Source organism: Triticum aestivum, chromosome 4D, assembly GCF_018294505.1.
Source record: "Triticum aestivum cultivar Chinese Spring chromosome 4D, IWGSC CS RefSeq v2.1, whole genome shotgun sequence".
Taxonomy (NCBI): Eukaryota; Viridiplantae; Streptophyta; class Magnoliopsida; order Poales; family Poaceae; genus Triticum; species Triticum aestivum.
The window spans coordinates 404,126,161-404,140,564 of NC_057805.1; the positions used below are offsets into that span (position 1 = coordinate 404,126,161).

The 14,404-nt window shown below is 42.0% G+C and overlaps 5 non-coding genes across 5 annotated transcripts; all 5 read right to left on the minus strand.

Annotated features, from left to right (window-relative positions):
- Positions 1–3,549: 3,549 nt before the first annotated feature.
- On the minus strand, positions 3,550–3,633 carry LOC123100940 (small nucleolar RNA U36a). Its single transcript, XR_006448548.1, has one exon. It is a non-coding gene; the product is annotated as a small nucleolar RNA U36a (small nucleolar RNA).
- A 1,853-nt stretch (positions 3,634–5,486) lies between these two features.
- Positions 5,487–5,607, minus strand: LOC123100969 (small nucleolar RNA SNORD14). Its single transcript, XR_006448572.1, has one exon. It is a non-coding gene; the product is annotated as a small nucleolar RNA SNORD14 (small nucleolar RNA).
- Positions 5,608–5,743: 136 nt separating this feature from the next.
- On the minus strand, positions 5,744–5,923 carry LOC123100911 (small nucleolar RNA Z112). The gene has a single exon (XR_006448525.1). It is a non-coding gene; the product is annotated as a small nucleolar RNA Z112 (small nucleolar RNA).
- Positions 5,924–5,968: 45 nt separating this feature from the next.
- On the minus strand, positions 5,969–6,062 carry LOC123100914 (small nucleolar RNA Z152/R70/R12). Its single transcript, XR_006448528.1, has one exon. It is a non-coding gene; the product is annotated as a small nucleolar RNA Z152/R70/R12 (small nucleolar RNA).
- Positions 6,063–6,126: 64 nt separating this feature from the next.
- LOC123100913 (small nucleolar RNA R11/Z151) lies at positions 6,127–6,226 on the minus strand. Its single transcript, XR_006448527.1, has one exon. It is a non-coding gene; the product is annotated as a small nucleolar RNA R11/Z151 (small nucleolar RNA).
- Positions 6,227–14,404: the final 8,178 nt, after the last annotated feature.

A 14,404-nucleotide genomic window follows, 5' to 3' on the forward strand; every position in this document is an offset into this window, starting at 1 on the left:
AGCTTGTCATCAAGATGACCATAAGCTCCAAAACTCACAAAGAGAAGAACCAAACAAGAACCAACGAAGATGATGCAAGGATGCAATGGTTTGAGCTCTCTATGAACGATACGATCAAGCTACTCATCGAGAGCCCCCTTGATAGTACGGCAATCGATCCTATAACCCGGTCTCCCAACTACCATCATGAGACCGGTAAAATAGAAAACCTATCAAGAGCAAACCTTTTCCTTGCACATGGTCCACTTGAGCTAGATGATGACGATCTTGACTCCCTCAAGATGGACCACCTTTCTTGGTTGTGTTGGCTCGATGAAGTCTAGTTGATTGCTCCCCCATACTCCACTATGGGTGAGCCACTCTTCCGCACATCTTCACCAGTCCATTGTCACCACAATGGACGGCAAGCTTCAAGCATTTGATCTCGTCATGATGCTTCACTTGAACTTGCACACCGCAACATTTTCACAAGTCCATTGTCGCCACAATGGACGGCAAGCTTCAAGCATTTGATCTCTTCATGATGCTTCACTTGAACTTGCACACCGCAACCTAACCCCACAAAGAACTCTCACGAAGATCATGGGTTAGTACACAAAGCGTAATTGACAATGCTTACCACACCATGGGATCGCTTGATCCCTCTCGGTACATCTTGTGCGCTTTGTGTGTTGATCAACTTGATTCACTCTTGATTTAGTCTTGATCAACCTTGACTCTTTCCAACTCTCTTCATTTGGATGATGTCTTGAAGGTAAACATGAATGATCACACAATCTTCTTCTTCAAGACATGCTTGCAATAAGCTCTACTCTCACATGACCAATCTTTGGATAATTCCTTAATAACACCTTGGTCACCACATAAACTCCTTGAAACCAACACATGGACTTCAAGAAAAGCCTATGGACAAATCCTTCAAATATAACTCAAGGCAACCATTAGTCCATAGAGATTGTCATCAATTACCAAAACCAAACATGGGGGCACCGCATGTTCTTTCAGCCGCCTTCAAGGGCACCAATAGTGGAATCACGGCATCTCGCATTGTGTGAGGGCGTGAGGAGAATACGGTGGCCCTAGTGGCTTCTTGGGGAGCATTGTGCCTCCACACCGTTCCAACGGAGACGTACTTCCCCTCAAAAGGAAGGAACTTTGGTAACACATCCTCGTCTTCACCGGCTCCACTATTGGTTATCTCGTCCCTTTACTTTCGCAAGTGTACTAGTGTTATATCTCTTATTTGCTTGCATGCTTGTTGTCATTGCATCATATAGGTTGCTCACTTAGTTGCATATCTAGACAACCTATTTTGATGCAAAAGTTTAATTTGGTAAAGAAAAGCTAAAAACTGTTAGTTGCCTATTCACCCCCCCCCCCTCTAGTCAACTATATCGATCCTTTTAGTACTTTCACTAGTGCAATCTCTCAACAATGCTAATATAATTGGATCATATAACCATCCCTCAAAGTGCGATGAAGAATCACTCCAAAGTTCCCATCTAGCGGAGAGCATAAGAAGAAATTGTTTGTAGGGTACGAAACCACCTCGAAGCTATTCTTTCTGATCGATCTATCCAAGAGTTCGTACTAAAATAACACCAAATAATTTCAGATTCATAATACTCAATCCAACTAAAGGAACCTCAAAGAGTGGCCCAAAATTTCTACCGGAGAAACAAAGACAAGAACGTGCATCAACCCCTATGCGTAGATTACCCCAATGTCACCTCGAGAATCCGCGAGTTGAGTGCCAAAACATATATCAAGTGAGTCAATATGATACCCCATTGTCACCACGAGTATTCATATGCAAGACATATATCAAGTGCTCTCAAATCCATAAAAGTATTCAATCCAATAAAACGAAATCTCAAAGAGAAAACTCAATTCTTCACAACAAGATAGAGAGGGGAAAACACCATATGATACGACTATATTAACAAACCCCGCGATACATCAAGACCGTGACATCTCAAGAACACGAGAGAGAGAGAGAGAGAGAGATTAAACACATAGCTACTGGTACAAACCCTCAGCCCCGAGGGTGGACTACTCCCTCCTCATCGTGGTGACCGCCGGAATGATGAAGATGGCCACCGGAGATGATTCCCCCCTCCGGTAGCGTGCCGGAACGGGTCTAGATTAGTTTCTCGTGGCTATAGAGGCTTGCGGTGGCGGAACTTCTGATCTAGGTTAACCCCGAGTGTTTTTGGAATATTTGGGAATTTATAGGGCAAAGAGGGGGTGTGGGAGGTCACCGAGTTGGGCACAACCCACCTGGGCGCGCCTGGGCCCCCAGGCGCGCGTTGGTGGGTTGTGCCCCCTCGGGGCACCCCCCAGGTGCTTCTCCGGCCCGCTGGATGTCTTCTGGTCCATAAAAAATTCACAAAAACTTTCACAATGTTTGGACTCCGTTTGATATTGATTTCCTACGATGTAAAAACAAGCAAAAAACAGCAACTGGCACTGGGCACTGGGCCAATAGGTTAGTCCCAAAAAATGATATAAAGTTGCTATAAAATAATTGTAAAACATCCAAGAATGATAATATAACAGCATGAATACTTCACAAATTATAGATACGTTGGAGACGTATCATCCACCTCAAAGGAAGTATGAGTAATTCAACTTTTCACATTCATCCCTTTGCAATGTCATTGCGTGTGCTTTTGGGGAGCTCAAGCAAAAATGCCGCATGCTAGAATGGGCTCTCACCTCGTAGGCAAAAGCATGTCATCATTGTTTGCATGATATTGCATAATTTCATTCATGATAGCAAATATGTACCTGCAGTCCTACGCTGACACCAACACAAGTTGATCCCCTTGAAGAAGAGGAGAATGAAGATACCATGAACAATATTCTTAGTAGGATAGCTGATGCTTGCCTTGAGGTAGCAACATATGTTGATGGAGGTCATCATCATGTAAATCATGGGCTCCAACACACACTTTTGTGAGGTTCTAAGGTGGACCGTCATATTTATAACTTACTACTACTCTCTCCATTCCAAAATAAGTGTCTCAATTTTATATTAACTTTAGTACAAAGTTATACTAAGCTTAAGACACTTATTTTAGAATGGAGGGAGCATATGAGATGGCTATTAGGCTGGCTAAAGATAGACGTGACAACTCTAGCCGATAATTGATTGTACTATTAACACCGCTCTTACCTAATTGTAATTTTTTCTTCCTATTTTTATTTTTATTTCACGTATAAAACTAACTGTTGTATACGTTATTTTGCCAAGTTTAACTACCCTCTCACAAGTGCCTCTAAAAATGCTCATGCGTTCGCGCCTGAATCATGCGGCTGAACGTTTAAGAAGATATCAGAAGAAACAAACTCATCTTCAACATTAAGTCATATCAGAATTGCAATCTTATTTGACTTCAACACTTGAACCGAAGATAAAAATTGCTCAAGAAATACTGGATATTATTTTCCCTCAACTAGTTACAAGGAAAGCTGGAGCACAATGATAAATGATCTTTGCGTATACCTAGATCACACATATCTAAAGAGAAATAATTGATACTTTTGTGGCTCATATTAAGAAATTCAACCATTGTTTACCTAGTACTTCATTAATTAATCAGAAGCATGTTAAAATTCAAATCACCACCACTGATCAAAAACCTTAAGAGTTAAACAAATGCACGGTGAATTTGTGAAGGGCGGTTTGAAGGCTGATGGGTGACGTAACAGCCCAAGACCAAGATCTTTCGTATTTGTGTTATGCTCATGACTGCCATGCTTATTATGTTTGTTTTGTTTTATTTTGCATTATGCATCATCTCCATAATCTCAACTCTCACATCGATGATGAACGTAGTGAAATGCGATACGGGGTGTGAATTGCAAAATCCTACAAATCTTTGAACGCAAGTTGCGCCCGGCGCCACTCGGCCGAGGGAACGCATGCCTAGACGTCACGCAAAAAGACGCTCCCAATCCCCTCATCGGGAATCAGGATGCGACATCTCGTCCCTCGTCTCGCAAGGGACAATGGACCGAAGATTTGGCTGCCGGCTACCATGCCGGACACAGTGCATGGTGGGCATCCTCACTTTATCAACACAGTGCATCCGACACGTAGTCAGCATAATGGCCTCAAAACGGCTTTATCAACACAGTGCATCCGACACGTAGTCAGCATAATGGCCTCAAAACGGTGCACGTCACTTCAACCGCGACCCCGAGACTACCCACTGAGTTAAGCATATACATAAGCGAAGAAAAAACGCAAGAATTCCCCTAATAACGACGAGCGAACCAGGAGCAGCCCAACTTAAGAATCAGGCGGCTGTGTCATCCATTTGTAGAGGCGTCGTACAACTTAAGAATCAGGCGGCTGTGTCATCCATTTGTAGAGGCGTCCTCAACGACGGAAGTGTTGTGATTGTCTTTCTTCTCGTTCCTGTGATTGCAACTTCTTCTTCCTTGATCTTTCTTCCATGCACAACTTTCACCTTTGTTCTAATTTTGAAATTAGATTTATTCGAGTCACAATTTTTAGTTATAAAATAATTCAATTTTTGTTTGAGAGAAAAAAATCTGAAACAGGGAATCTCAGCAGTTTGACTCCTCAGCAATGTCAAGCCATTTCCGACCGGAACTAAATCACCAAACCTCGGTGGCATAAGAAGTCATACACAATGTATCTTAACATTGATGTCAATACAGCCATTATCTTTGGAGAAAGAACAATGTGAAGAACAGTTTACGAGAGATCATTACGGTCTCCTTCCTTAAAAAAACACCACCCAGTTTATTCATTACAAATACTCAAGCCATTCACAAAAATTCTTTAACCCTGCTAGTTCATCAGCCACCTTATTTGCTTATCTATTACGGAGTTGAAACCTAGAAATAACAATCCTCACCACCTAGAATGAATTTACCTCCGTCATCCCTGACGACCACCCATCAACATTAGGTCTTTTCGCATGATCCCTAATGATACCAAATGATATCTAAGAGACGATCCGGGTTGTTTCAGTTGCCACAGATCCTGCCATATTAAGTAAATACACCAAAACAGCCTCACCGATCAATTTCACAGGCTCTCATGATAATTTCGTTTAAACCCAGCCTTCGCCGTCTTTCTTGCTTTGTGGCAGAGAAATAACATTCCATTTTATAGTATATGTATTGTTGGAAATTATCTTAAAATTCTGATAGTCTGGATGGTTTTGAGAAAAGGACTGTTAAGCAAAGTCTTGCATAAGCTTTCAGCACTTCCAAAGAGGATGAAAAATATCCTACCATGTTTAAGAGAGAGAGATGCACAGACGGGTGGGAAAATCATGGTTCTAACATTCAAAATATACTAACACAGCTCTGTGCACACATCTCATTCTGGCAATGATGGCCTCAGACATGTATTTATTTCTTATCTACAGCAATTGGTGAATTGTCCTATAATGAGCAGAAAGATGGAGGCACCCAAAAAATGTTACAAACTGGGGAAATCAACATGGCTCAGACATCCAAGGAAGGAATTAGCAGCATTAGCTCTCAAGCCTGGCAGGGCGAAAGCTCTTAGGCGGCATCTGCGAATGTTTTGAGAAACAAGCCTTCGTTTAATCATCATCGCCATTACTTTCCTCAATTTAAAATCAACACCAACAAATACTTATGCAAAGCAAGAAATGTGATTCACACACAACGGCCCTGTGTACCGTCTGAATCACAGCCACGGATTCTTATCAAATTCAAGAGAACAGAAAGGATTGCCTTCAGAGACCCGTTCCAAATCACACACCAGCTGAAACAAGCAACTGCAAATGGGATTTCCACCCCAGAACAAACCACGGAGGTTAAGATACATGTATGGGCACTTGCAGCAGCAGAGAAGCAGCTGCTGTTTAGAGTGTCATACGGCACTTCCTGGTCTAGAGTTCTTCACAAAGACAAGATAATAACAACAAAAAGGAAAAAGGAGAAAACAAAATTAAGCAATGCTCCATGGAAAGAGAAGTCGTTTTTGGTTTGAAGGCTCACGGTGACAGATGCCACCACTGCCAGAAACCTATATGAATCATCATCGCATCACTAGAAATAACAGGATAATAAGTCGAAACAAGCACAAAATCGGCAGACGAGAACGGAAGGAACAGGCTTCAGTGTGTGTAACAATATGAATCGATCAACGGCAGACAAGTCCACCTCACCGAAATCCGCTAAGATCCTTTCGGACCTGAATCATCACCAGCCAACCAACCAAATCCAATTCACTAAACACAAATGAAAGAGATAACACCAGATTAAAACTACTTACTATTTCTGTTATACCCATCTCCAAAACCAAGAAATTGCCTCAAAACAAAGAAAAGCTTTGAAAGAGTGAGTATGATTCATGTCTTCTGAAATAATATTACATGAAAACCTGTTTTGTTCATTGAATTGCGTATGTGTTACCTATGAATCGTCTACATCTATATTGTCATAATTTCGTTCAATTGCCTAGTTAAAAAACTGTTTCAAAAAAACAATTTCCAGCGTTTCCACAGCTGGAAGCAACAGCTTTTTCAGAAGCTACAACTTAACCAAACAGGCCAGAGGCAATGAGACCATCCAAAATATTCGGATCGATCCATTCGCTCAAAAAGAAACAGGGCATAGACAATTTAAAGATTTAGTTTATCGGCAGTTGTTACTCAACAGAACACTATTTAGTTGCAATTTTAATAGTTGTAAACATAGCTGCAGGTGTTGCTTGGCGAATGCTAGATTTCCTTTAATGCATGCCAATATCGTTCTCGACCTAAATGGCCTCTCGTTTTACAGCCCGAAAGTTAAACCTAAAAAAATTTGACAGGCCTTACAATACCTGAACTCGAAAAATATTGCAAATCCGCGGTTCCGAAGAAACCAGATCCATTAAGACTCTCAGTGAATGGCACTGTTTTTCCACATGTAAAGAACCATCGAAAACAGCCTTGCCAGTTCCCCCTGCTATATGCTCTCCGGTCCCGCCAAATCCTTCCGTCTCGACCTCACGTCAAAGAAGAAGATAATCAATTCTTCAACGAGAGGAAGAGACTTCGCGAGGAATCGACGAGAGAGGGGAGCACAACAACGCAGATGGTCTGAGCAAAGCACGCTTCCTCCGGCCTAGGATTCGGTGTGGTTAAAGCAAAGTAGTCATCATCGAGCCACGGATCGGTTAGCACAAGATCGAACTCAAAACCAGCGATTCAAGAATTAGATCGGAAACTGTAAAGAACGCAAAACGAAAGATGTTTGACCTACGAGAAAATGCGTGAATCTAATGGAAGAAGCCACATGTCCATAGGTCCTCTGTGTGATATAGCACCTCTTCAAAAAGACTCCAGATCCGCTCGGTGGCGATCCGATCTTGAACACGAGAAGAGTGCGGCGAAAGAACGCAAATCTAATGAAAAGACAAACTAGAAACGAGATGAAATTTGCAAATAGAACGGAACGACGATGGCACGAAGTTACTCCTGGGTTCGACTTATTGGCCGCCGGCTCTAGGGGAGGTTGAATCCGGCGGCGCAGACGCAGGGGGTGGAGGAGGGTGTGCCGCTGGGTATTTATACACCTCTTCTAGGTCATATGCTAAAACGGCCGGATTTCAGATAAACCCATCTATAACTCTTGGGCCAGGCCATAATTTTCGGACGCGGCCCAGTCCCCTGTGTTTCTTAGTCCAGCTCAAAAGAAAAGAAATATGTTTACCTCAAAACAAAAAATGTGTAAAAAAAGCTCAAAAGAAAAAGTGTATTTCTTTGTTTTAACACAGTACGGACAATGTACGTGTTCCGGTCCAATTGCAATCTATTTATGAGTTGATATCACGGAGAAGATGTCTCCAGTAATTTTCAGTGTAGTTCTTTGTTGTACGAGTTGCCTTGTAATAATTTGTTGAATCTTGGATACAAAACATTGTACATGTAGTTATCGTCGAGTATAAATAAAGTTACACTGGTTTAAAAAAAGTTGCCACCTTTGGTGGTAAATAAGAGCCTCACCACTTAAAGAGATTTATCTAGCGTGAACCAGTACGAAGCGAAGTTTTAAAAAACTCAAAAATCATACTTACTTTTTATTGATGCTATAAATTAGTTTAGAAGAGAGAAAAATATGTGGTGTTTAGAAAAAAATCAGAAATGATATACAACGAACGTGTGCTCGGGACGTTTTCCCAACGAACATGCTAGTTGTCCTGCGATTCTCTGGCGCAAATCACGACGGAAGTCTTGTACCACGTCAGCTTTCCATAAGCATTCGCTTCGTACAAAATAGCGTCCTCGTGAACACCCTATCCCTTGTCCTCTCCGAGAAAACAGAGGGACGTGTGTCGATGCGCGGGGTGGGGGTCTCAAACACGCGACCTCCTGCAGGAGTGGCGACACGCTTACCACTTGGACTGGAGTGGTTTTGTGAACACAAATGCTTAGACAACTTTATGTATTTGAAGCCAAATACATTTTCAAATTCATTTTGTCATTTTTTTAGAATCCCGATTTTTTCCTTGTTTGAAAGAACAAAAATCCCTATTCTTATATGTGAATTTTTAGAAAGTTGCCATGTGCATTTTTATTACATGTAGCATGGAAATTTCTTTTTGGTTTACAACATGACATTATTTTGTCCTCAAACACACGGCAATTTTTAGGTCTTTTTGTAATGCCCCCATGGCAAACTTATCACATACACATGGTGATTTTGGTTTTGTTTCTTTACTTTCTTGCACGGAAGTTTCACTACGAAGAGTATGTCATTTTTTTAATTAATAACATAACATTTTTATTATTAAGAGGATGCCATTTTCATTATTGATAACTTGGCATGTTTTATTGTTTAGAGGATGTCATATTTATTATTAAGAACATGACATTTTATATTATTAAGAGGATGAGAGTTTTATTATTTGAGAACATGGCATTGTTAATATTAAGAGCATGAAATTTTTATTATTAAGAGGTTGGAATTTTTATTCTTAACAAACAAGTCATGTTTGGACCATGGAAAATTTACTGGACTTATCATGATAAAACATTTTTATAAAGTATAGCATGGCATATTTATAAAATAGAGCATGACAGCTGTAATTTTTTTCCTTTTCTTTTGTCTTTTCTTGTATCTATTTTTAAAACTTTTTGTTAATGGCATTTTTCTCAAACAAATGCTATTGGGCCTAGCACATTATTTTCCCATGAGCTCCCTCACGCACACCCCCAACGAACGAAAACGTTCGCTGGTCGTTCGACGAAATCACTAATTAAGGAGTACTCGTTGTAAAGAACACTTCACTTTCCCAGGTCGCGACAAGTGGCGCACATGCAGCGCGCCACTTGTCGCAGCCTGGGAATTTTCCCTTTTTCGTAGATCTGTTTATTCAAAATGTTTTATCTTTTAAACCGTGCGTCCAAATCTCGAACCGTTTTCACCATTGGATTCCTCGCGTCGAGATCTTCAAAATTAGATCCCATGTTGATAGGTTTTGACGAACCTTTTTTCACAAAAAAACCGGACAAGAAAACCGGGCGAAAAAACTGAAACGGTAGCACGGTTTTTTCCCTTTCCGAAAGAGGCACGCCCGTGCCTCTCGCGGAATCACAACCGTGCCTCTCGTGGAAGCAAAACCGTGACTCTCGTGGAAGGAAAAAAAATAGAAAACATGTTTTTTTTTCGTTTCCGAGAGGCAGGGCCGTGACTCTCGCGAAAGCACAACCGTGTCTCTCGCGAAAGCAAAACCGTGACTCTCGCGAAAGAAAAAACACAGAAAACATGTATTTTTTTCCCTTTCTGAGAGGCACGGCCGTGACTCTCGCGAAAGCACAACCGTGCCTCTCGCGAAAGCAAAACCGTGACTCTCGTGAAAGAAAAAAAAACAGAAAACGCGTTTTGTTTTTCCCTTTCCGAGGGGCACGGTCGTGACTCTCGCGAAAGCACAACCGTGCCTCTCGCGGAAGCAAAACCGTAACTCTCGTGAAAGAAAAAAAACAGAAAACATGTTTTTTTCGTTTCCGAAAGGCACAGCCGTGACTCTCCCTAAAGCACAACCGTGCCTGTCGCAGAAAAAAAAGTGGCTTTCGCGAAAGAAAACAAAGAAAATGCGTTTTTTCGTGTAAAAATTTTTTCCCGATTTTTTTTAATCGAAAAGCTAAGGAAGACCGGGGGAAAACCAAAACGTCAAAAAAACCCGGAAAAAACCATTTAAAAAGCCGAAAACGCGTGCAAAAAAAATAAAAATAAATCCAGAGGGAGCGTCCAGAGCGCGACACGTGGCGAATGGCTGGGAGCGCGCCAAGTGACGCTGATCGTTACGAGGCTCCCGAAGGAGGGCTCGTTAACTAGTTGCCCCCGTCGTTCGAGCCCCCTGGCAAACGAATCGGCAGATCGGATCTCCCCACTAATAAAGGAGTACTCCTTGGGGAGCTCTTGCAAGGGCCATTTTTTGTGGACTGAGAGCATGCCACATGACGTGTTCTCAGGCATCACCACGTGTCGCGTGATCGATGCTTTCTTTGGATTTTGTCTCTTTTATTTTTCTGTACGTGTTTTTTTAGATGATTTTTTGGGGGGTTTCAGCTTTTCGGCTTTCCCCGATATTCCTTAGGTTTTGGACCCCAAAAAATAGCGGAAAACTCTTTTCATTTTCCCCTTCTGCGAGAGGCATAGATTTGCTTCCGCGCCGTGCCTCTTGGAAAAGGAAAAAAACACATTTCGTTCTTCCGCGAGAGACACGGATTTACTTCTCGTGGAGGGACGAATTTGTGTTGGGGAACATAGCATGCAAATTCAAAAAAAATCCTACGATCACGCAATATCTATCTAGGAGATGCATAGCAACGAGAGGGGAGAGTGTTTCCACGTACCCTTGTAGACCGAAATTGGAAGCGTTAGGTTAACACGGTTGATGTAGTTGAACGTCTTCACGATCCAACCGATCCAAGTACCGAATGTACGGCACCTCCGTGTTCAGCACACGTTAAGTTCGATGACGTCCCTCGAACTCTTGATCTAGCAGAGGGTCGAGGGAGAGTTCCGTCAGCACGATGGCGTGGTGACAGTGATGGTGATGTGATCCGCGCAGGGCTTCGCCTAAGCACTACGACGCTATGACTGGAGGAGTAAACTGTGGAGGGGGGCACCGCACATGGAGAATAGTTGATGTGCCTTTGGGGTGCCCCCCGCTCCCATATATAAAGGAGGGGAGGAGGAGGCCGGCGGCAAGGAGGGGCGCGCCATGGGGGAGTCCTACTAGGACTCCTAGTCCTAGTAGGATTCGCCCCCCCCCCCTTTCCTTTCTCCACCGGAGGGAAAAGGAAAGAGAGGGAGAGGGAAAGGGGGGCGCCGCCCCCTCCCCTTAGTCCAATTAGTACTGCCATGGTGGGGGGGCACCCCTTGTGGCCCTCCTCTCTCTCCACTAAGGCCCAATATTTCCCCCGGGGGGTTCCGGTAACCCCTCGGTACTCTGGTAAAATATCCGAACCACTCAAAACCATTCCGATGTCCGAATGCTACTTTCCAATATATGAATCTTTACCTCTCAACCATTTTGAGACTCCTCGTCATGTCCGTGATCTCATCCGGGACTCCGAACAAACTTCGGTCACCAAAACACATAACTCATAATACAAATCGTCATCGAACGTTAAGTGTGCGGACCCTACGGGTTCGAGAACTATGAAGACATGACCGAGACACATCTCCGGTCAGTAACCAATAGCGGAACCTGGATGCTCATATTGGTTCCTACATATTCTACGAAGATCTTTATCGGTCAAACTGCATAACAACATACGTCATTCCCTTTGTCATCGGTATGTTACTTGCCCGAGATTCGATCGTCGGTATCATCATACCTAGTTCAATCTCGTTATCGGCAAGTCTCTTTGCTCGTTCCGTAACGCATCATCCCGCAACTAACTCATTATTCACATTGCTTGCAAGGCTTATAGTGATGTGTATTACCGAGAGGGCCCAGAGATACCTATCCGATACTCGGAGTGACAAATCCTAATCTCGATCTATGCCAACCCAACAAACACCTTCGGAGACACCTGTAGAGCGTCTTTATAATCACCCGGTTACGTTGTGACGTTTGATAGCACACAAGGTGTTCCTCCGGTATTCGAGAGTTGCATAATCTCATAGTCAGAGGAATATGTATAAGTCATGAAAAAAGCAATAGCAATAAAACTAAACGATCATTATGCTAAGCTAACAGATGGTTCTTGTCCATCACATCATTCTCTAATCATGTGATCCCATTCATCAAATGACAACACATGTCTATGGTTAGGAAACTTAACCATCTTTGATTAACGAGCTAGTCAAGTAGAGGCATGCTAGGGACACTCTGTTTTGTCTATGTATTCACACTTGTACTAAGTTTCCGGTTAATACAATTCTAGCATGAATAATAAACATTTATCATGATATAAGGAAATATAAGTAACAACTTTATTATTGCCTCTAGTGCATATTTCCTTCAATTTGTTCTGCAAGAGGCATTGGGCCTCTCCGAAAAGAAAAAAAATACGCGTCTTCTACTTTTTCTTCTGCGAGACGCACAAATTTACTTCTCGTGGGTGCATGAATTTGTTTGAGCGAGAGGCACAACTGTGCCTCTTGGAAAATGAAAAAAACACGTTTTTTCGTGAGAGGCATAGATTACTTCTCGTGGAGGCACGGGTTTGCTTCCGTGCCTCTTGAAAAAGAAAGAAAATAAAACAAGTTTCCTTTTTTTCGCCAGAGGCATGGATTTACTTCTCATGTATGCACACATTTGCTTCCGCGAGAAGCACATGTGTATCTCATGGAAAACGAAAAAACATTTTTTTCTTCTTCCACGAGAGACACAGATTTGCGTCTCGCGGCGGCATAGATCTGCTTCTGTGAGATGCAAAGTTGTGCCTCTTCGGAAAGGGAATAAAACATGTTCCCGGTTCTGTCTATTTCTTCTGGTTTTTTGTGAAAAAAAGGTTTGGCGACACCTATCAACATGGGATCTAGTTTTGAAGGTCTCGACGTGAGGAATCCAATGATGAAAATAGTTCAAGATTTGAACGCACAATTTAAAAGATAAAAACGTTTTGAATAAACGAATCTACGAAAAAAGGGAAAACTTTTAGTTTGCAACAAGTGGCGCACATATCTAGGAAGGTGGGAATGACCTTTGCATAGAGTACTTCCTAATTATGATTTTGCTTCCCAACCGATCGCCCAATATTAGCGTCCTAAAAAAATGTGCTCACAGATTAAAAAATAGTTTCTATATTAGAAAAGGAAGGTCTTGCACTAAAAATAATTGTTCCATAAATCTAGAAAGTGTCATATATTTTTTATAGTGAAGGTGTTCATGATATGGAATGTATCATAAATTAATGTTGATATACATGAAAAATATGTTATATATATATATATATATATCAAATAAATATATATTTTAGGACATATCAAATAAATATGTGTACACTTCATACGAAGTATTTGAGTACTGAGCTAATATAAGTAAAGTAAAATATAATAATTATAAATTACAAAGTAAAATAAATATAGTGAAGTAAGACAAAACCAAAAATATACAAAAAGGAAAAATAAAAAGTAAAATAAAAAAGGATTTCAACCCTTGTAGGCCTCAACCCACAACTATCTTCCCTATTTGTTGCTTAAGGCGGTAAATAGGATCCCTGTGCGAACACACCCACGGGGTTTGTGTAGCGTGGGAGCTGTATGTTGCCCATACTAATTCTTATTACAACTCGCCTATATCTTGGCGGTTTTGCGCAGACCAATACTCTAGTACGTGATAAGTTTTCCTGCGAGTATTTAATCGGTTATTTCGCTGGTTTTGCATTGATTTTCTGTTCTATATGGGTTTACCTTTTTCTTTCCTTTTTTTCTTCCATTTTCTTTGCTTCTTTTTTCGGCCTTTCATGGGAGGGGCAATGCACGAGACAGTGCTTGCGGGCGCCCCAAAAACACTTGACTCTAGCCTTCGTGGCACCCGCCCTCCCCCCGGCAAGCTGCCCTGGTGCGCGCTATCCCAAAAGATTGGACGGAGCGGAGAGCCCCAGGGCAAGCCAGTCATGTGAGGCTACCACCAAATGGATGGCACAGATCGGCCTCCTTCACAAAGGATCACGGGAGGCAGGTACTCCAGCATCCTTTTATAGGAGTAATGTATCAATTTCTACACTCAAGCTTGGTGATTTCCGTCACACCGTCCTCTCTATGCATAGTTATCTCAAGATACTACTAACCCTAAAGTGTGATCCACGTACGTGCGTGCACCATAAGACAAAAATGAACTACTCAGACATAATAGACATGCAACAAATCATTGGTAAATAATTTATAACATCAAACACCATGTTCAAGTACAGGATTACAAAGATTTGTGGGAGAGTGGACC